The 23,966-nt window shown below is 39.2% G+C and overlaps 1 protein-coding gene across 2 annotated transcripts in view; it reads right to left on the bottom strand.

Annotated features, from left to right (window-relative positions):
- Positions 1 to 12,018: 12,018 nt before the first annotated feature.
- The window catches only part of METTL15 (methyltransferase like 15), a 309,773-nt gene continuing 297,825 nt past the window's right edge, over positions 12,019 to 23,966 (bottom strand). Inside the window, exons 8-10 of one of the 2 annotated variants that reach the window (XR_004380946.1) lie at positions 18,277 to 18,337; positions 12,593 to 12,717; positions 12,019 to 12,125 (exon numbers count right to left, since the gene is read on the bottom strand). The gene's annotated coding sequence lies outside the window, so the exon portion shown is untranslated. Of the gene's footprint in view, positions 12,126 to 12,592; positions 12,718 to 14,969; positions 15,208 to 18,276; positions 18,338 to 23,966 lie in introns of those variants that run through there. The other variant, XR_004380947.1, reaches the window with a different exon arrangement.

Below are 23,966 nucleotides of genomic sequence, written 5' to 3'. Positions count from 1 at the left end.
GACAAGACTATGGGATTTTTAGCTTTTCTTCTACCCTCTCTTTTGCAAGGGATTTGTTTAGAAGTTATCTGAAATCCTTGACTTTTCAATGAATAACTAAAACATATAAGCTAGTATAAACTTTCAGACACTGACTTGGCAAGGGGCTGTACACTATAATTCCTCACAATTGGATGGGACGCTAGAAACAATGTGGAGGAGGGGTGAGGTGGTAGTGAATATACCCATTACTAATATGCTCATCACCTCAGCATCTACATCAGGGGAAAGCTAAAAAATTAGAGGGACCAGCCAGACTTTAGTTACTAAAGATCCAAACCCAGTCTGTCCTTTTCCTTCTTTATCCCTTGCTGTCTTCCTACAGCCCATGCTCCACCCCTTCTGAGCTAAGGAGAGTGTCTCAAACACCTTTCATGAGATATTACCTCTTTTGTATCAGTTCTTCTTTCTGTCTGTACAAACACCTCCCTCAGAGCCTTAGCACATGTCATCACACTGCTTTACGAGTCTTTACTTGGCTGTCCCTATGGTTTCTCTTTCCCACTAGCCTAGGATGCTCATGAGGGTGTGACCATGTGGTAATTACTCTGAATCTCTAGAATTTAGCATAATGACTGACACATAATAGATTCACAATGGATATTTAAAATAAATGGGGGCACCTGGGTGGCTCAGTGGGTTAAAGCCTCTGCCTTCGGCTCAGGTCATGATCCCAGGGTCCTGGGATCGAGCCCCGCATCTGGCTCTCTGCTCAGCAGGGAGCCTGCTTCCTCCTCTCTCTCTGCCTGCCTCTCTGCCTACTTGAGATCTCTGTCAAATAAATAAATAAAATCTTTAAAAAAAATAAAAATAAAATAAATGAACTTATGGGATGCCAGGGTGGCACAGTCAGTTAGGCATCCCACTCTTGGTTTTGGCTCAGGTCATGATCTCAGGGTCCTGAGAAAGAGTCCCATGTCGGGCTCCATGCTCAGCATGTAGTCTGCTTCAGACTCTCTCTACCACTCTTTCTGCCCTGCCCTGCTGCTCACTCTCTCTTTCTCTCAAATAAATAAATTTTTAAAAAATAAAATAAATGAATTTATAGTAATAATTGATATTTGTTCCACACAAACTATGTGTCAGTTACTGTGATAAGTATTTTATACACATTAATTCATTTAGTCATCACAAAACCCTATGAGGTGGAAACTGTTATCTTCCTCATCTCAAAACTCTCTTTGTGCCTCAGTTTTCTCTTCATAGAAGGTGATGACAATAGGACCTATAGAGACAACTAAGGCACAGAGAGGCACAAAATGAATTGTTCAAGGTAATTCCAAGAGCCTGGGGCTGAATTTGAACTCAGGCCATTGGAACACAGAGCCTAAGCTCCTATTCACCACACAGCACTGAATGAATGAGAGTGCTCAGGCCCCTCGGAGATCCAAGTGTCTTTTCACAAAATAAACTCAGAATGATTAGTTAATGTTAACTAATGATTAGTTAAAAAACATCAGTGTTTTAATGATGTATTTTCAATACTAATTTGACATCTAGAATAATAGAATTTATAACCAAAAGAAAAACAGGAACTCCTATTGTCCAGTGGTTTTCAAATTTTCTTGGCAGTGGGACTTCTCCCAGGCAAAATCTTTAGCAGAAGCTCAAGAGGTAAAACAAATGGCAGTGATTAGTTGAAGTGGGCTAGGGATGGGGAGTTTGATATCCCTATTTTAAGACCTCCTCCCCTTCTTCATGGGTGACTTTAAGCATCTCAATACAGAAGTAGATGTAGATGTAGAACATTTAGATCTTACTGCTCTAGCCCAGATCCCTTCAATTAAAATATGAGAAATAAAAGATTCTGAAACACTATACCATTTTCCCAAGGACACACAGCCAGTAAATAGCAGAAATCAGGTGTTCTGGCTCCAAGATCAGTGTTCTTTCCCCTACATCATGCCAGTAGAATTGATTCCCAACCCTAGTTTCATGCTACCAGAGGCTGTCCTAGTTATCTCATATTGCAAAGGATGTAGCAAAATTCTCAAAGCAAAAGTGGTAATTTTCTTTAAAATTTTGTAAATGCCATATTTTTGGCGTTGACCAGGGAATGGCACAAACTTCATATAATCAAATGATAATAACATAGTATCAATGCTAAGGTATTGCACATCTAAAAAGGTTGAAGTCCACAGTAATATTCAACCATGCAAATTACACCCACATATTCAGACTCTGACCTTGAACAACTAATCCTTAGCAAATCCACAATCCATTAGTTTTACACAGTTGTATTTGGTGGGAGCAGTGAGTGAGTCGATGTTTTTCAAAACAAGGTGATGAAAGCCCAGTGTTTACTGTACTAACGTGGGTTCCTCTCTGCTCAGAATTTTCAGAATTTTAATAATAACCAACGTCAATGTTTAATTTAAAGCTAGAGCACACTGGTTAAGAAACTGCTAAAAATAATCTGCTTCATATTGATGGCTTTGGCTTTGTTGACTCATAAAATGTCAGGGTTGAAGAAAAATAACTAACGGAAGCTTGAGCTGTGATTGTACCTTTAATTATTGATGCTCCATTCTTAGTCTTCAGGCCCAAAAGCTAAGATCTGAAGTGCTAGAAGAGAGGTCACATGATGAACTAAGCATGGGGTGGCTCACTCTGGATTCTGTCCACAAGACTCCCAAACTTAGCAGCTTACAGTAAAAACAGTGTAGTCCAAATTTCAACTGGTTTCATAGGATCCTTCACACTGGATGGTAAAAAGGGGGGGGGGGGCACAAGCTGCCAGATCTGAGAAGTAGAGAGAAACTAAGAGATGCCTATGTCCTTAACACAATCAAATGTGAAGATCTATGCTTGTAAATCTATGAGATCGGTTTCCACATTCTTCCCATTAAGAGCAAAGTCTTCAAAATCACCCAGGAGATTCAAAATCCATCACTGTTCAGATGGAACTGTTTATTGGGGTTGAGGACCAGCCAAACTGAGTTCTAGTGCTGGTTTTGCCTTATGTAATATATATATTACTAAATCTCATGGGGTGCCTCCCTCACTGTATGCCTAATGTAACTAAAAATCCTTACTGACCTTCAACTACCATTTACTGAGGCCAGACATTGTGTTGGGTGTTTTACATACATTAAATTACTTCATTCTAAACTTACATAAGGGACTAATATTTTAATCTTTGTCCCCAAATAATGCTAGTCAATTCTGTGAACCCTGTACTCATAAAGTGAAAAGCCAGAATTGATTTCTAAAAATCACAAATGGAAACATGACATAGACTTTCCAGGAGGTATCAACATGCAGGTGAATCACGAATTGCTCATGACAATGGGAATAAGTCAGCATTCAAAGTATTTTTTTTTGTCTCCAGTTCCTTTTTCTAAAATTTATCAATTTCTGACATTTTCACGCAGCAAGAATATAAAGTCAAAGGAAACCTATGCACTCACCACCCCCCACGGGATCTGATTCAATGGTTTGCAGCTTTGAGGTACAGCAGGCAGACAGAGCCTTTGGACATTTCGAGAGCAGTTAGAGAAGCGCCTGCCACAAGATGTGCCTCTCAACTCTGCTGGCCTAACAACCCAAACCCAGACCCACCATGGGGTGGGAAGGCATCACAAGCTGCTTCATTGTGCTTCTAGAAAGCCAGAATAGAGAGGGTGGTTCTGAATAACAAAACTCAGACCAGCCTCAGAAATATTTTCATGTGACACCAGTGTCAGCTGCACATGGAATTGCTTCTCCCAAAGCAAAAAGGAGTTTGTTCTGAACCAGCCACACTCTTAGGCTCAGACATATTTCTTCCATTCATCATCCATGCAATCATCCTTTTCTGAGAGCCAACTTGTACCAGCTGACTGGAGGCCTATACCTTATACAGCAAAATGGGGAAATGGGGGAAGTGTTAATAACTAACATGGTACCAGGTGCTAAATCCTATATGAACAAAGAAGAACGGAAGTGAAGACAGATTATGGGGGAAAAAAGGTCCAGAGGAGTTTCCCAGATCAGATTGCCAGATTTGGAAAATCAAAAATAGAAGGTTCCAGTTAAATTTGAATTTCAGACATACAACAAATACTTCTTAAAATATAAGTATTTGGGGACAATATAAGAAACACTGATACTTTAAAACAATATTTGTTATATATCTTAAATTCAAATTTAGCTAGTATCCTATATTATATTTGGCAATATTCTTCCCAGGGGAAGTTGCCTAGATTTGTCTTGCTTTGGGAGAAGGTTGGGAGATGTTATATCCATAGACTTGATTTATTGAGGATGAAATAGAAGTGTACATAGGAGTGACCTGACAGACTGTCCCTCCATCCTTGCATCCTGCTGATGCCATTTAACCTTGACCTTCAGGTTCAAACCCACCCAGGTTCTGATCCTATTCCTCTTAATCAAAAGAGTCAGTAGGACATGTGATTTAACATCACTTATCTTGCTCCTGATCCTGCTCAGTGCCTGGCATGACCAAAATAAGTTTTTGAGCTATATGAATAAGTGAGGGTCTGAGTTACTACCTGGGTTTTTTCCTTAATTTTTGTGCCCAAGTTCAGGAAAAGGACTCCTGCTAGAATCGGGCATATGATAGAGACTTGATAAACACTGATGTTTAATTCCGCATCATGAAGAAATGGACCAAAAGGTAAAAGATTTGGCCCCAAGTTTGCATCCTTACACAACTTCTCCCACTCCCTAACCTTTGGTTCACTCATCTGTAAAATTGCTGAGTCAAATATATAGGTGATCTGTCTCCCTAAGCCCTTTTAAGTCATCTGAACTGTTTTGCCTATGTGCATATCAATGGCCAGCCCTAGGTATTAAAAAAATTCATAAAGCTGTTCAATTTCCCTTTTAGGGAGGCCAAGATTTAATGTGTTAAGATAATATTGAGCAATAACTCTTGGGAAGTTATCTTTGCTAAACTTAGCCATGTTTTAATTTCATAATTCAACACAAATCCTTCCAAATTTCTAATCCTGGGACCAGTTTCAAATCCTTGGAATTTCTCTATCTTTATAATGCCCCAAATAATAAGCAAGTCTTTTGACAAAAAAATAGCTATTTATGCATAGTCTTGGTATAAATGCTGCCTCTTTAGCCTAGCTATTTTAAAAGGCAAACATTTTTCTCTCAACAAACAATTTTTTTCTCTGTTAATTTTCTTTAGTTTCTTCTTCTGTATATTATAATTAACAGGCAAATTATGGTTGTAGTTTTCCCCTCAAAATGTATTCAATTAAATTAGTGGTACTTGACCTTAACTGCACTTTAAGAAACACCTGGAGAGCTTTTAAAATGACTAAGGACAAGGTCTCACCTTAGATAAATTAAATTAAAATCCTGTGGGGGGAAGGAACCCCTGACTGGCCAGTGATTCTAAAGTACAGCCAGGATTGAGATCTACTGAATTAAGACACCAAAGTTGTTTCCATGGCATTAGGACTATAATATTATCCTTACAAGATATGTGAGGTGAATAGTAGGTCATTCAGTCTGGGAGTATTATGGAGAGATGGATTGGGGATGGGGTGGGATGCTGGTTAACATAGAGGTAACTCTAAGGGTCTAATGCCACAGAGGACATTTAGCCATCATTATCACTGGGTGGAGATGGATATTCAGAGAGGTCTCTGGGGTTTAGGAAGAGAACAATTCTAAAACTACTACACTTGCAATGCCACATGAGCACGTAAAAGAAGAGCTTGACATCTCCTCCCATGGACCAGATTACACACGCCCTTTCAAAAACTTCTTTCTGGGGTGCCTGGGTGGCTCAGTCAGTTAAGCGCCTGCCTTCAGCTCAGGTCAGGAGCTAGGGGTTCTGGGATCGACCCCACATCGGACTCCCTGCTCAGTGGGGAGTCTGCTTTTCCCACTCCCTCTGTCCCTACCCACCCTGCTCATGCTCTGTCTCTGCCTCTCTCAAATAAATAAATGAAAGCTTATAAAACAAAAAACAAAACAAAAACAAAAAACCTTCTTTCTTAGCCTTCACATCTCAACCCCAGAAAAGGTAAGTTCAATCCTTCAAAAAACCTGATCTTCCTCCATCCTTATCCATTGCAAGCTTCCTTGACTTCCTCTTCTTCTTCATTCTCTTTCTCTTCCTCTCCCCAGCATCACTGTAAGTGTTTCTGAAAGGAGAAGGAGGAAAAGGCGGGAATGGAGGAGGAAAAGGCAGGTGCAGGGTAATCTGCACAGAGTGACCAGTAAAGAAAAGTCTGCTTTTCTTTCTTCTCCTGGTCTCATTCTGGGGGCATTCAGAGAGTTAACAGTTACTGAGCACTTACAGTGTTCCAGCTTGAGTTTCTCTTAATTTTCTTATCTTTGTCTAATTCTTGCTGCCATCCTCTGCAGAGTGACCAATATTATCCTCACTTGGCATTTGAGGAGCCGGAGCCTTCGAGATGTAAGAGCTTGTATAATGTCACACACCATATAATCATCAGAATCTATGTGCATCTCGATTGCTACTTCCTCTATGATCAACACTCCCAACCTTTGGTGGAAAGTAACACCCCTCTCTGGGCTTCCACAGCACTCAGTTTCCCTTTTAAGAACATGCCTTGTTTGGCTTCCTGTGGTAATTTGCGAACCTCTATTCATCTTTACTCTGTGAAGGTATTGACTATGTCCTATTTAGATATGTCTTCAACGTCAGCACAATATTTGGTATGGGACATGGGCAATAAACACTAGGTGAGAGCAGAATGCATCTGGGAGTGAAGGAGGGTATGCTTAAATAGCTGACTATTTCATTTAGCAATTTATGGTCTCAAGTGCCAAGGAAGCTTCTGAGTAAAGGATTTGATATCTGGAAACTTGTTATAAACTTACAAGTTCAATTAACTAAAGATATCTACTGTAGAGGAAGGGGCTGGGGCACCAACCAAGCAGCCTGTGCTGGAACTGGGTTTTAAAGGCTCTAAATTTGGGGAAGATGTTATACTAGCAGCTGTCCAAAGTAAGAAGAGCTAGCAGAATCAGTCCAGAAATGGCGAGTTGATTTTGTCTCACGTATCTCATCCACTGCAAATGGTAATGATTGCTGGAGGAGCTCGACTGGGAATGATCTGAGACGGCATCCAGCCAGCAGGAACAGAGTACCATGTTTGATTAGCAATGCCTACCCTGGGTAAGGGAAAATATAACAAAGGAGCAGGTCCGTTAGGCCTAGATCAGTCCCCAGTAGCCTAAAGAGGTAATAGGGAGATCAGGCCTAGGAATATCCACAAATACCATCTCATAGGGTCAGAGCTATTGAGAATCAGATGAGGTATCCAGGTGTGTATGACTGACTTAATGTATCAGGAATCAGGGTGAGCAGAAAGCATGTGCTAAGAAGGACTACAGAGCCAGGCAGAACACAACCACAGCCTCTGCACCTCAGACTTGTATATCCCAGGGTCCACCTCAGAACTGTGAATTCAACGCCTCACATGGAGAAGCATGGCAGCATCAATGAGGACATAATGAAATTAGTTCAGTTAGCTTTAGTGGGTGTAAATAGATTAGATCCTGTGGAGAACTAGGCTGATATTCATTTAAATTAATTCCAGATGAGAAAATAGAAGTGACAGAAAACAACACAATGCTCTTATTGCAAAACTCAGTCTTGTGTTATCCTTTAGAGACATAAATGTTTTTAAATAAATGTAAGAATAGAAAGTCCATGCCAGAATTCAAATAATTTGCTATCACTTGGTTTGAGATCACAATGATTAATATTTTGAATACATACAAGTTAGCTCATGAAATGTGCTTCTTTTGAAACCTCTATTCTCAAAACTAATATTTTTAAGGAGAGTAATTTTGCTTTAATTGGGGTTGTTAACCTCAAAACATTTGAAGACTTGTTCTTGAAGAGGAAATATAATTCATTGCAAAATATTGGTGAAATGAGCATATTTTCATTGCTAGGTTGGAAACCCTTATCTAAATAAGCATATAAGTGTAGGACTACCAGTCCAGGTAGAAATTGCTTGTTGTACTGTCCTCAGTTGGACACTAACCAGAGTTTAGATGTTATGATTCTCCATTGTAACCAAAGGAGTTAAAAATTCTGGCTTTCTTGTGTTACAAATAAAGATAAATTTCTCCTTTCTCATGGTTCCAATCATCCTAGTAAATGTGTCTTCCTTTTAAACTGTAGACTATTTATCAAGGTTTCCACAATTTCACCCAACTGGACTGTGCAGAGTCACAGAAAGCCAAAGAATGGAGCTGTATCATGAGGGAAAGCAGAGGAGAAGATAAGACAGGGGGAAGAAAAGTGGGTGGGTGGTGATGGGGCATTCCATAGGGCTGGATTCTATACCTGTGCCTTTGGTGCTGTGTACCTTCTAAGATATTGGTTCTTTCTGTAACTTTATTTTTTTTTAAGATTTTATTTATTTGTTTGTCAGAGAGACAGAGAGAGCACAAGCAGGGGGAGCAGCAAACAGAGGGAGAGGCAGGCTCCCTGCTGAGCAAGGAGCACAATGCAGAACTCGTTCCCAGGATCCTGGGATCATGACCTGACCCAAAGGCAGATGCTTATCTGACCAAGACCCCCAGGCATCCCAACTTCTTATAACTATAAAATAAACTTTTTTTCTGTTAGAAAAATGAGACCTGTTTATTGTATTAAAATTTTTAATAAAAATATAGGAATGCAAAGAAAACTACAATCATGTAACCATATGTAGCTACTGAATAACTTAGGCATATAACTTTCCAGTCTTTAAATGTATATAATACATATAGTATGTATAATAAATCATACTGTATATACTGATTTTTAACCTATTTTTAATTTGAAATGTATCATAAGTATCTTTCTATGTCAACAAATATTTAATATACTAGGTTTTCAATCTCTGGATATAACTCCATTGAGTTAATGTACCACAAATTACTTAACTATGCACTTGCTAGCAGTTAGTTATACCAGTTTTCACTATTATAATTGTTATAATAAATGTCTCACAGCAAAATCTTTGTGCAGGTGCATGATTAGATTATTAGAATACATTTTTTAAAGTGGATCACCTGTTCCAAAGGGTAGGTGCTTTCTTCTTTTCTACCATTTTATTTATTTATTTTTCCTTTTAAGATTTTATTTAAATTCAAATTAATTAATATGTAATCTATTATTAGTTTCAGGGGTAGACTTTAGTGATTCATCACTTGTATATAACACTCAGTGCCCATCCCAACAAGTATCTTCCTTAATGCCCATCACCCATTTACTCTACACCCCACCCACCTCCCTTCTAGTAACCCTCAGTTTACTCCCTATAGTTAAGGGTCTCTCATGATTTTCCTCCCTCTCTATTTTTATCTTATTTAATTTTTCCTTCTCTTCCCCTAGGTTCATCTGTTTTATTTCTTAAATTCCACATATGAGTGAAATCCTATGGTATTTGTCTTTCTATGGCATATTTCACTTAGCATAATACCCTCTGGTTCCATCCACATCATTCCAAATAGTCAGATTTCATTCCTTTGATGGCTAAGTAATATTCCATTGTATATATATATACTACATCTTTTTTATCCATTCATCAGTCGATAGTCAGTTGGGCTCCTTCCATATTTTTGGCTATTGTGAATATTGCTGCTATCTACACTGGGGTGTAGATGCCCCTTCAAATCTCTATTTTTGTATCCTTTGGCTAAATGCCTGGTAGTGAAATTGCTGGGTCACAGGGTAGTTCTATCTTTAACATTTTGAGGAACCTCCATACTGTTTTCCAGAGTGGCTGCACCAGTTTGCACTCCTACAAATATTGTAAGAGGGTTCCCTTTTCTCCACCTCCTCACCAACATCTATCATTTCCTGAGTTGTTCATTTTAGCCATTCTGACTGGTGTGAGGTGGTATCTCACTGTGGTTTTGATTTGTTTTTCCCAAATGGTGAGCACTTTTTGAAGACTTTTGAAATATGACCACACCAAATATGAAATATTTGACTTTTGAAATATGACCCACCAAGAAAAGCTGTGAAATTTAATACACTAAGCATTTCACTGCAATCTCACCAAAACTGAATTTTTTGCCATCTTAAAAAAAATTATTTTACCAGTCTGATAAAAGGAAATGGCATTATATTTCCCTCTTAATTTTCATTTTCTGTGTGCCTTTTTAAAAGTCTATGTGTACATTTATTCTTAGTTTCCCATGCCTGCCTGTCTAGAACTCACACTGAAGAATGTGGCCACGGCTGACCTAGCTTGGAGCTTTCTCACCTCCTTTCCTCGTGGAAAAGCTGATTCTTCCTGACGAGGTGAACAATGTCCATGTGCAAACTTCAAAGCTGAATGGATAAAGAGAGATAAGTTATCACCTACAAAATCCTGGCATGGCTAAAAGACATTCTGAAGATCCGTTAGGGAGAAGACAGATGAGGCTGTAAAAGTTCTTTCTCTCAGAGAGGCCCCCAGCTTGGATTTATTGACACAGACAATGAGAGGTTACTTACGGTCAACCAGAGAGATGGCCTAGAGGGCAGATGGCCACCACTGCCACCAGAGAGGTTCAGACTTCATTAACAATCCTGGTAGCATTGGGTGAAAAAGAAACAGCAAAAGCTCATTCTCGTTGGCACAGACAGGAGAAAATCACAGAAGTCCACTCAGTATCTCCAGGGCCCACTAATTTCTCTACAAAGTAGCTGAACATCTGCTTGAACCAATAATCTAAAAAAGGCAGGGAAAAAAAAAGAGAGAGAGAAAGAAAAAACACATTCCCTATCATTTCACCTGAGAAGCCATACCTTGCTGGAAAAAAATAACACAGGAGCAGGTCCATTAGGCCTAGATCAGTCCCCAGTACCACAGAGGGGTCCCATGGACTTGCCCACACTATCCCCCCAAGTGGCTGGGGATGAAGGAGAACTCAGAAGTTAGAGTCCCTGGGTTTGAACCTTCCTTTACCATATCCTATAGCTGAGGTCATGGACAAGTTATCCCCTCCTCTAAACATTAGTTTTCTCAACTATAAACTTAATGATACTTTTCTCATAGTGTTTGCTGTGAACTGAGTTGTGTCCTTCCCAAATTCATTATCTTGAAGCTGTAACCCCAATGTAACTGTTTTTGGACATAAGGACTTTTTAGACGTAGTTAGGGTTAAATGAGTAATAAGAGTGAGATCCTAAGCTCACAGGATTGGTAACCTTATCAGAAGAGGAAGAGTTCTCTCTCTCTGTTTAACCATGCACATGCACCAAGGAAAGGCCATGTGAAGACACAGTGAAAAGATGGCCAGCTGCAAGTCAGGAAGAGTGTCCTTACCAGATCCCAACCATGCTGGCATGCTGGTCTTGGACTTCCATCCTCCAGAGCTATGATATGTAAATGTCTGTTGTTGAAGCCACCCAGTCTATGGTGTTTTCTTCTGTCAGCCCAAGTTGACCAAGATTGTGTTGGTAGGGGAGAGCTAAATCATATTTTGTATAGGAAATACATATCACTTCTTAAGTATTCAACAAAGTTTACATTTCTTATTTTCTACCCCCATCCTCCTCATAACCCTGTCACCAACATATCTGCCCAGCATGTATCAGAGTTTCCAATATTATAATTTATTCTGTTCCTAGCACTTCATATTCCTCCTCTGACCTTAATGTTTCTATCCTCATATTAATAAATAGTCGGAATTTCTGAATGTTCCCTCTTCTTGGCCATTTAGTTTTTATGTTCTTAATGCTGAATCGCACTTGATCTTGACTAATGAATTTGTCATTGGTAAGAAAAGACGTCTAGTACCTTAGAACAGTGCCTGGCACATAGAGAACCCTGTAAATGTAGTTATTGTCATTATTATTATCCAGCATCGTGACATTATAATTAAACTATTTTTCTTTGCTTTGCTACCTTTCAATAAGTGTAGGCATGGTTAGTCATACTTTCCTCCAAATTAACAGCTGAAACAAGAATGTGCATGCTAGCTGTGGCCCTTTGGGGTGTATGGGTAGGGGCGGGGTGGGAGAAAAAAAGTTCCTTTTTGGATTACAAGATATCACAGACCAGGAGAAACTTGATACCAGGACCCATCACCAGAGCAAGGGAGAATCTGAATAGAATCCAATAATCCCTCTCCAGTCCTCAGCTTTGCCCTCCATTTGCCTGGAAGAGAAAAATAAGCCATCAGAGATATCTAAGACTCATGAACAGAGGGAGCACAGACATGAGACACAGGACAAACAGCTGTAGATGTAGTCAGTAAATGCTGAGGCAGGACACCAGACTCTTTAGAAACTCCTTGCCACATATTTTGGCAAAATCCTAGTTGATGTCTTGAGGATGAATTTCATCTGCTGTGTCTCTGCGTCTCCACTCAGAACTACTGAGTAGCCAGTAAAAGAGCAGGGGTTCTGGTGAAAAAGAAGCGTGTTGATGGGAGCCAGCAGAGACATTGGCAGTGTCATTATGAGAGTGTCTATGATGTTTTGAAGCAAGGGAGATAAACCCAGGGTGCAGAGTCAAGAGCAAATCCCCAAAAAGGACATCAGACTGGTTGGCCTAAGTAGAGATTAGAGAGAATAGAGAGGGGTAGACAGCAAAGGAGTTGGAAACCCCACACAAGAGCATACCTCAAATTGCTCAGGGTTGAAATCCATGTGGGCTAGGCATCCACTGGGACATTTCTTCTCTTTAGTACTCAGTGCGTATTATCAGGGCAATGTGCCTTCAAGTCGTATTAGGGAAGCCATATTGCCTAATGGGTGAGAGAGTTAGCTCTGAGACAAGACTAAGTTCCTATCTCAGCAAAGATACTAAGCAAATTACTCAACTTGTGCCTTGATTTCTTTGTATATAAAAGAGGGCAAAAGATGGTATACAACTAATAGGGTTGTTTGTGAGAATTAAATAAAGTACAGGTAATGTACTGAATAATTCCAGATTAGAGCACGTACTTAATATGTGTTCTTCCTGTTCTCCTCCTTCTCTTCCTTCGTATAATCATCATTATCATCATCTTCATCAGCTCAAATATCTCTAGATCCTAACAGGGAGGATAGCTAATTAAGAACAAGGTTTATAATTTTGCCCTTATTCAGAACATCAGTTCTGTCATCTAGCTCTCACTTTTCAAATATGTACCAATGTGGCATTTTGATATAGCCTACAAATATAAGTACCAATTGTTGTATACCTACTTTATATAAGATATATATATATATATATATATATATCCTCTATATGTGTGTGTATATATATATACATATACATGTACATATAAAATCACATTTAGTCTTCAAAAAAATGTAAAAAGAAATGCCATTATTTCCTCTAGAGTAGGGGCCAAGAAACAACAAATTGCTGTCCAAATCCAGCCCGCTGTCTATTTTAAAAATAAAGTTTCATTACACAGCCACACCAGTCATTTATGTATTAGCTATAGTTATGTTCATGCTACAGTGGCAGGGTTGCTTAGTCGAGATAGAAGTTTTCAGAAAAAGTTTGCTAATTCCTCCTCCAAAGAGATAAAGACATTGAGATTCAAAAATAAATGTAGGGTCCAGGATCATGCAGCAAGCTTCAGAGAAAAGATTCAACCCAAGTCTGCCTGTCTTCAAGCTCAGGCTCTCAATCACTATTATAAGTCTCCAAAGTTACTGGTTTTAATGGAAAGGCCAAGAGGAAGTCTCTAAGGCTTGATGAAATAAGCAGATGGAGCTTTGAACATCAATCAGTCATCTAAATATCCGACATCAGGCCCATGAGTCAACAGCATTTCCCGCCATTGCCACCCACTACATAGCCTGGCTGTCTTCAATCATCTTGCCAAATGTCATGCAACATGGACTGAGCTCAAAGCACATAGTTCCCCTTATGCCCACTGTATTGCTCCAGCAGCACGGTTCTTTCTTTTTGGTGTCACATCAAAGAGATTCCTACTAGTGGTCCTTCTGCTATAGCTGATACATTTTCTGATTTGGGGTTAGTCAGCAGTATTTTTACTTTCACATGAGTATGCCCATATGTGGACAGGAAGAAGAGGGAAAAAGAGAGAGGACGATTCCAGTTGGGTCTCAACATGGTCAGTTATATCAGTTTAGCTTTAGATTAAATTGTCCAGGATTGACAGCAATGTCTTGGAGCTGAAGCTAGAAAGTCAGCAAGCTATATTGGAATGAGATCTGGGCCATGAGTTCAAACAGTGTCTCTTGAACTTAAGAATTATCAGGAGAGCATTTTTTAAAGATCTATTTATTTATCTTACAGAGAGAGTGAATGCACATACACATGCATGCACACAAGAGGGCGGCAGGGGCAGGAGAGAATCCTCAAGCAGATTCCCCACTGAGCACAGAGCCAATGTGGGGCTAGAGCTCATGACCCATGAGATCATAACCTGAGGAAAAACCAAGAGTCGGATGCTCAACAAACTGAGCCACCCAGACACCCCAGGAGAGCATGTTAAAACATCAGTTCCTGGGTTCTGTCCCCAGAGATGCTGACTTTATAATAGGCCCAGAATTTCTTTTCAAGCTCCCAAATGATGCTGAGCCACATTTTGTAAAGCACTGAGCAAAAATGAACTGACTCTGGCCAGTGGCATGCTATCTGAAACCTGAGCAAGTTGCTAAAACTTCCTGGGCTCTACCTTCCTCACCTGAAAAAATGAAGCTGATAAACTAATGATCAATGCAAGAGGAGACTAACTCAGAAGTTGTTTTAATATTTACTAATAATGAGAATTAGAATTTCCTGAATAATTCTTCAGTACATTGCCAAGCACTGTACTAGGCACTTTAACAACCACATATTATCTCTGAGATCTTCATAAGAACCTTCCAAAAGAGAGGTATTATCATCATTCAACAAGCAAGGACTCTGAAGAGATACCTTGTCTAATATCCACAGCTAGGAAGTACAAACCCTGCAATTCCAACCCAGATTTGAATGTCACCAAAGCATGCTTTTAAATCCCCCAAATAGGAATAATTAGTCTCCTAGCTCTACCTGAAATTGTTTGTGTGCTAACTCCTACCCAGTGTGCAGGAGAAAGTTGGAGCTCCTGACTAGAGGTAGCAGCCACAGCCCTCAGCCATCAGGCAAGAAAAACAGCTTCCCCACTTGCCCTCTGTTGATGATGCTATTTGATGGAGTGTTGAGACCAGTGATTATCCACTCTTGAAAGCAATCATTCCATCCTTTATCCTTCAATGACCAGCAGCAGGGGTGCGTAGGGCTGAGAGAGCTTGCAGTCAAGGGTGGGGAGGAAAAAAAGAAAAAAAAAAACTTTCAAAATCCAGGGAGCTCAAATGAACACCTCTTGAGAAAATATATTTCAGAATTAAACGTTTAATGCTGGGTTTTCACTTTGTAACAGCAATGGGCTGTGGAAACAAGTGCCAAAGAGCAGGAGGAGACTTGCAGCGACCCTCTCCAATAACAGAAAATTATTTGTTGCTTCCTAAAGTGATATTTGAGCCCAGCGGGCTGCACTTAAGATGTGACTGGATAATGGCTGTGTGACACACCCCTCTAATGGAGCTGTCACACAGATACTGCCGAGCAGCCTGAGCTGTGGCTTTCTGCTGTTTAGGATGATGGTGATTCCCCTGGCTACTTTAGTAACTTTAGGGGTTATTATGGTGAGGTTCCAGGAAAAGGGACCCCTCTCATTTAATGCATGGGATATCAGAGAGCAAAATCCAACTACATCACCAAAGCCACAGATAGAGACTTTGTGGGGATATTGAATGTGTTCCCCCAAATTGGAGCAAATGAAAAGTAAACCCATCACCAATTCTGTGCTGCCCTTTATGTTCATAGGAAAACCTTTACATTAAATCCCTGCAGATAGAAAAGAGGGTGTATTAGTTTCCTCTTGGGCTACAACAAATTACCACAAATTCAATGGATTAAAACAATGTACATTTATTGTCTTATAGTTCTGTAGGTCAGAAGTCCAAAACGGGCTTCCAAAATCAAGATGTCAGCATGGCTGCATTTCTTCTAGAGCCATTTTCCACATGGATATGGATTATAGACCCTAGATCAATTCTTCTAAACTTTCAAGGAGGTACATAAACTTAGCTGACATCTGGGTTACCATTTTATCAATTATGTGAGATTCTTTCCCCCCAGAACTACCTATTCATTAGTTCATTCCTTGATCACTCATTTTCAAGAAGATTGGAATTTCAAAAACATTCTGATATTAGCAAAGAAGACCCATTCCTTCTCGCTCTTTTTCCTGTCTAAACATTGCTTCTTAACCAGGTAAGTCCTCACCCCATTTGCCACAACTCCTGATTGGAGCCTCTGCTCCTATTAAAGGAACAAAGCTTCAAGGACCTCTTCAGGGACTAAAATCTATGCAGCAGGGAGTTAGTGTGCAAATTGGACCCAGTGTCTCTTCTTTCTTCTGAAACCACTGCAAGGTGAAAAGCTTACTACCAAGAAAGCACATCCAAAGTCCCTGCATAGGCTTCAAATTACAATTGCACACAGCTTGCAAATTGGAGTTCTAAAATCTTAAAAGTCTCAAAATAGGGATGAAGATGTGAAACAATAATATATAACTGCAAAGCCATACCACTGATTGTATTACTCTTTCTCAATCTGCTCTGGGAATTAAGACTGAGGATAACTCTGCTAAAACCAAAGGGCTACTAGACTGAGTGGTGTGCTGGAGTCAGTTTGGTGTTAAATTTCCAGGAAGTTGGCAAACTGATTATTATACATAACCATTATTAAAATTTTTATTATATAAATTTATAATTAAATAATATTAAAAAAAAGTAAAACCTCAAAACCCACCACTCCTAATCATTTTATTATGTTTGATATAATATGTGCTTTTGAGATTATTTACACCTATGATAGCTATAAAGTGGAAATACTTTAATGGTATATTGCCAGACATCTCTTCCCAAGCCTACATTCAGTGCTATCATGTTAGTAGCTTAAAATCAGCCATGGTGGGCATATTCACAGCATTGAAATATAAATCAGGGCTTGATTTATTGTTTTGCTGACTATCGAGACTTAAGAATGTGCTGGAGAAAAAATAACACAGATTGCACTTTAACAGCATGTTATGTCTATAATATAACTGTTTGAGAAAATAATCTTGCTATACACTAAAACTTTTATCAAATTCGGCAAATAAGCTGTAGTCATCACTGAGAAATGAATAAAATTCCAACATACTTCTTCTGTAATACTAGTTAATGGGAATGAAAATACCAGGGAGCATTCATGTCAGAACTACAGTCATTCATCAACTGAAACCACAGCGCAGGTAAGGATGAAAGGGTTTAGCAAAAACAAACAAACAAACAAACACTCTGTGAAAATTAGTTCCCAATATAGAATTTTTGACAAAAATATCATATATTCTATTATTTGTAATACACGTACTTGATGTTGGTAAAATTTATAATAAACATGTATATATGTACCATATATATCTATACCTACACATACTCTTCTTCATAGAGCTGGGGACTAAATATTTACTGTCACACCACTAGTTACTTTTTTTTTTAGAAAGAGGCATTTGCCCACTAAGACAAGTTACAAAGATGAAAGTGAATAGTCTAAGGCCAGTCATAACATTTATTGTTAAAAGAGACATGAAGGTGGACCTACATATGGGTAGAGACTAGAGGTAAACTGGATAGAACCTGTATTAGAATTACTAAGAAACCTTCTGTATACAAAGCAGGCAGGGCTAAAGACTATAAGAGAATCACTTTGAATAAAATCTTTTGAAGGCCCAGTTAAGAGTGCTCTTGAGAAAACCAACTATTGTAGAAAAGGAAGCCAATGGGAACTGTACAAAGATTTTTCAGTTTTTAGTCACTAAGATGTCTTTTCTCTTTGGATTCTGTCACTCTTACATGCTTTGTCCTTTTGAGTTTTCTGGCTTTCCCTCCTCTCTTTGTCCTACAAAACATTTATGGACTTTACATCCTGTGAGGGTAGGGCTTGTATCTGTCTTTTTCATCTTGTTAACCCTATCACTGAGCACAGTCATGACATGTAGGAAGTATTAACATATATTTATTTAAATAAAAAATATTTAAAAACAAAATGGAATCATGACCCTTTTTTTTACTCTTATTTCAACTAATCATGGGTGAAATTTTGTAAGAACATTATGAAAGCAAACACACCTTCACACACACACACACACACATGCAAAGAGAAATAAGCAATATTCAAAAAGTTAGAGCTTACAAAATACAAGTTTACATTCTTATGGAAGGTAATAAGAATGCCTGCCAAGCACAAGGCCACTGTTCTGTTTTCATACCTTGTCTGAACCTCATCCATGTGGTGTCATCCATTGGCAGAGCCATATTGTTTTCTGACTCCTAGGAGACAATCTGATTTAAACATTTACAAATCAAAGGTAAATCAAAACCCAAGTTCATTTTTTATTCTGAGCCATCCATGGCCTCTCTGGGGCCTCCCAAGAATCCACAGCTCATTTGTAAGGTAGTAACAATAGTGTAGTGAACTTTCTTCAAGTTACCACTTTCACTTAACTTTTCATGGTTTTTATGTTCTTAGGGAAAGGGGAAGTGAATGAATGCCAGGTAGCTACTGTGAGTATCCAGGAGCAGAAAAAAATGGAGTGCAGAAGATTTTCCCAGGCATCCCAACCACCAAAAACAGAGAAACCAAATATGTTGGCAAGGTTGGAACATGAAAACATTGGAGACAAATATAAGAGGCTCTAGAGCTAGGTAGAAATTGAACAGTAATGAGTACAAACAATAGAGACAGAAGAAAAGCAAGAGAGGCAAGGTAATTGCCATGTTTGAAGCCATAGGCCCACCTAATATTCATGTTTTATTACCTCTGTTTGAATGACGTGGGGATAGGCTTTTTAATTTAAAGGCATGAAGTCTGATAGACACAGACTCCTCCATAACCATCTCTGTGAGTAAGTAGTCTTTAGATTTATAACTTTATGACATAAGCTGAATTGAAATACATGTGGTCAACATTTTTACCAAGGCAAGAGAAAGGTTATTTCTTCATAAGATATCTCCTTAGGCTGTACAGAATTTTTGCTTTCTTCCAAAACTGCTATTCTTCATCTAAGTATTAAGATCAAAGATCAAGGCTTAAAGTAGTAAAATTTTAAGTTTAAAGCTGGGATATAGATAGTTCGGTCATGGCAATAAATGGGTAAAAGATAAAACAACTTTGAAAACAGAATTTAGGATCAAGAGGTGGTATGAATACATGAGACACCACCAACATATAAGAACTGAGTCTTCATAGAGTCAATTACCAGGGGATGCATTCCAAAATGGAAATAGAATTTCAAAATAACAACAGCTTAAGGATGAGCTACAACAAATTCCATAAAGGAAAATTGAAAATTAAAAACAAAAAAAAGGCAAAACAAAAGAAAACAAACAAACAAAAAAAAAACCCACTTTGTAACAGAGTTCAAGTACTATGGGTGGATCAAGATGAATATGGAAAATTATGGAGGGATAAGATTTGTAGAAAACTGTCTCAAGACTGATTCTCCAAAGTGATTAAAAATGGGGTGGGTCTTCTAGTGATGTTGTAGAACACCTCCATCTCGTAGGTCTTTTTTTTTTTTTTAAGATTTTATTTATTTATTTGATAGAGAGAGACAGCGAGAGAGAGAACACAAGCAGGGGGAGTGGGAGAGGGAGAACCAGGCTTTCCAGCAAAGCAGGGAGCCCAATGTGGGGCTCAATCCCAGGATCCTGGGATCATGACCTGAGCTGAAGGCAGATGCTTAAGACTGATTTACCCAGGCACCCCAAATCTTGTAGGTCTTTAGCAGAAAATATATTTGCCAGAATGCTATAGAGGATATTCTTATAGTAGATGAGGTACGAAATGAAGGATGTTATACTATTTTAGTGGCAAAGCAGAGTTCCGTTCAGTCTAACTCATGTTATAAAAATAATTGTGGCAATAAGGTAAGGAAATATTTGCCAGATATTCATGAATAGAAATTGAAATATGGCCATACCTAAGGAAACTGGAATAAAAATTATGTACTTCTTGAAACTCTAGGGACCTCAGCAGCACAAGTCTGGGGATTTTAGTCTCAGGTAGGCTGTCGGTAATGTGGCTAAGCTCTCGGCTACCATCTCTGCCTGTTTCTCCTTCTGTCTCTTGCTTCTCTTATTTCTACCTGACTTCCTTTTCAATCCCAGTCTCTGCTTACCATGGTTTCTGCTTCTTCATGAGTCTAACTTACTCATAACTACTCACTCATGTCTGTTATGGTCCTTCTCTAAGTTCCCCCTGATTATAATGTGATTTGTCCCATAGCACAGAAAAGTGCACAACAGAAAGGAAATTGATTGTCTCATAAAAATTGTTGTTTAATTGACCTTTTAACACCAAGCTATATCATATACCTCCAGTTAGCTTAAGGTTTGTCTACATTTGGGTCAGATCCTTACATCTGATCCCAGCAGCTTTGTTCAGAGTAGAATGAAGTCATATGGTAAAGAACACAGCAGCCCAGAGCTGGACACTCAACATACTCTGTAGACAATCTATTTTCTCTTAGGAAAGAATGGTGGACATTCTGGTTAATTCATTTAGAACAGTGGGTAGGAAGAAACTGGAAAAAAAAAAAAGTACCTAAGGTTTATGTCAACTCTCAGTCTATAATTCTGACAGCTGGGAGTAGCTATGCAAGGAAGATATCAAATCAGAATTCTGGTGGTCTTGTTAGAAGCACCACTATTGCCTTACCTGCCATCTGGGTCATTTTGACAGCAACTAAACACTAAGAAAGTGAGGTTTTGCTCATAAATGATGGAAAGCATTCCCTTTGCCCAGGGACCAAAAAAATAAAAAGACAATAATCAAGCCCAGCAGCCTGACATTTCTGTCTGGGTAATATCTCAGATAGTGTGAAGAGGGGGACAACGGGCTGGGCCTGGCACATGCTCTCACACTGAGACAGCAAGCCAGGAATATTTTTCCTAGAAAGCAACCCAGTGGGGAGCCTCTGTGAAAGAGAAAAATATAAATTATTCATTTTCTGTTCTTTGTCTACTACCCCCAGCAAGCCTGGTTTTGCAGAGGCAAACAGAGCACAGAGGAAGGTATCAGGAAAAGTCTCTCATACTATGCCCAGCTGAAGATCACTGCTTTCTAATGAGTGTGCATGCACAGCAGACTGCAAGCAGCCTGGATGGTAGCAAGAAGGGAAGACCATCACTGGTCTGACTGACAGGCAGACCCACAAATTTGTCATGGCTCAGCATTTAATGAATGGGAAAAACACTTCAATCCTGTGGAGTTCTGTTTTATTAGCTATAAAAAGAAAGAAATCTAAGAGTATCTTCAAAGAATTGGTTCTGGAAAAGCACATTACCAAGACTGGAATTCTCTCCCATCCAGCCAGACTCCCTGGCTCCTGGGTCTCTCTTTAAGTAAGAGAAAATATCATCTAGAGAACTGTAACCTTGGGAGTCTTCCCAAAAGAGCACTCTTCCCAGACCATAACACTGGAGAGAGTGAAGAAATTAACTCTTGAAGAATGACTTCTGCCTGCAGAAGGATCTGCACCAGCAATGTCATCACTGCAGAAGGGTACAAGAAGGTGTCAAACCATGAAGATAATTTCCACAGCAACACCATTAGCTATGACAGATGAAACCTATGTAAAACCCAGGTCCTGTTACCAGAGTGATCTTTTTTTCCAGTTTTCTATTCTCTTGCACTTTAGAAGTAGGACTGGAATCCTTGGAATAAATAAGTAAAATTCTTGGACAAGTTGGTGAAGAGGATCGTGCATGTTTCATTTGACAATTCAGTTTCATTCAAGGCAGCTTCAAGTCTTCCACCTACTTTGAGACCATTGCTATAGTCCTGACACTGGCCTTCCACAGTTTCTTTCTAGCAGGTTTGGTCTCCCTCTACACCTTCCAAGGTCCCTATTCAAATAAAGTCTTGTCCAGGTAAGTACAACTGCTAACTCATCTTTAGACTTCTTGCTAAACCAGCTCCAGTTGAAAAATTACCTCTGGCTATCAATACAATCTGGTTGAATAAGACAGAGGGAAGGCATGAAAGACATCTGTCTCTTAGTCATCCATATTACCAGCTAATTATGTTGCCTTTATGACCTCCATGTGTTAAATATGAAGCACTCAGTCTGAGACCCAGGAGGATCAACGATCAAATATTACCAATAGTGGGTATAAGAGTTTGACATTGTATTAACACAACAAACCATCTTCCCTCATTTGACATGTTCAGGTAGAGCTCATCATTCATTGCCTAGCCAAACCCCACATACCAGAAATTTCTAGGTCAATAGCATTTTCAAGTCGAATATGAAATTTTCTTATAAAAAATGGGGTGCTTGCCTGAACTTTTACACCGTCTGCTCTTCTCTTGGCACAGGGCTTACCAGACTACGTCATCTTTGAATGCCTATAGACTAGATCATAAATTTTGTCATAGCTTGATCTCTTAGTAACCTGCCATCTACCTTAAGCCTGCCAGGCCATTTGTGAATTTTCTCCTAGAAAAGCTGGATTTTGCCAGTTGGGTCATCCCCAGCTATCTTTAGGAGCTTGCTTTCTCAAGTACATGCATATACCCAGATTTATGAATATCTATTTCAACAATATTTTGAAGGGGGCCTTGCTCATATTTTTCAATTGTGGTCTTAGTGGTTTGTTTTATAGAGGCCTCTGCAACCTCTAGTTCTCTTACTATTATCCTTAGAAGTGCTTCTAACATGAAATTGTAGGGAAAAAAGATGATACACTTTTTTAAAAAAATAACATAAATTCATTTATTAAAATTAACCAAATGTAATTAAATCATACTTGTCCCACTACCTAACAGGAACATAAGTATGCATTGTAGATTGTTAAATGTAATCAAATTTATTCTTTTGTTATTTTTTGGATTACAGAAAGAATAATGGAATGGCTGTGGAATTTCCAATGACTGAGGAAACAAATTAGTATTTATCACAAGAGGAATAATATAGGATGAGAAAAATAGCAATAAATATTTACAAATCAATCCCTAATCCCTAATAGAAAAGCACAAAAAAGTTGTTAGTTTATTCATTCAATAAAAACTAAGTACAGGGGCACCTGGGTGGCTCAGTGGGTTAAAGCCTCTGCCTTCAGCTCGGGTCATGATCCCAGGGTCCTGGAATCGAGCCCCGCATCGGGCTTTCTGCTCAGCAGGGAGCCTGCTTCCCCCCCCCCGCCCCACTCTCTGCCTGCCTCTCTGCCTACTTGTGATCTCTGTCTATCAAATAAATAAATAAAATATTAGAAAAAAACAACTTACCATCTTCAATTTAAAAAAAAAACTAAATACATACATACATATATATGTACATGCGTGTATGTATATATATATGCATATGCACATGTGTGCATCACTATTGTGTGTGATAGTACCTACCCTAGAGCTCACTGGCACTGGAGAGGACAGATAGGGAAACAAGCAACATACTAGAAGGCTCCAAGAGTCTTCCACAGAAAGAGTGGAGGCACTGAAGAGAAGAAGTTAATTTTGCCTTGGGGTGTGGGAATGGGGAAAAGAAAAGGGTATGGTATTAAAACTCCAGAGAGGAGCGCCTGGGTGGCTCAGTGGGTTGAAGCCTCTGCCTTCGACTCAGGTCATGAGCCCAGGGTCCTGGGATCGAGCCCCGCATTGGGCTCTCCACTCAGTGAGGAGCCTGCTTCCTCCTCTCTCTCTGCCTGCCTCTCTGCCTACTTGTGATCTCTGTCAAATAAATAAATAAAATCTTAAAAAAAAAAAACCTTCCAGAGAAAGTGGTGCAGAGTAGTCTTGAACAAGACATTAATTTTCATAAAGCAAATGAAGATGGAAGGCAAATACTCTGCCAGGTTATAGTCTGTAGGGGGGTTCATCAGCAATAGATGAGTGGGAAGGTCAGTCAAAGAACAAGATAAGCTTAACAAGGCAAAGGTGAAGTTGCAGAGAATCATT

The sequence above is a fragment of the Lontra canadensis genome, unplaced genomic scaffold (genome assembly GCF_010015895.1).
Source record: "Lontra canadensis isolate GAN:19392208 unplaced genomic scaffold, GSC_riverotter_1.0 scaffold140, whole genome shotgun sequence".
In the NCBI taxonomy this organism is placed as follows: Eukaryota; Metazoa; Chordata; class Mammalia; order Carnivora; family Mustelidae; genus Lontra; species Lontra canadensis.
Note: the sequence above shows the minus strand (reverse complement) of the source record. Positions and strands in the feature narration are given on the sequence as shown.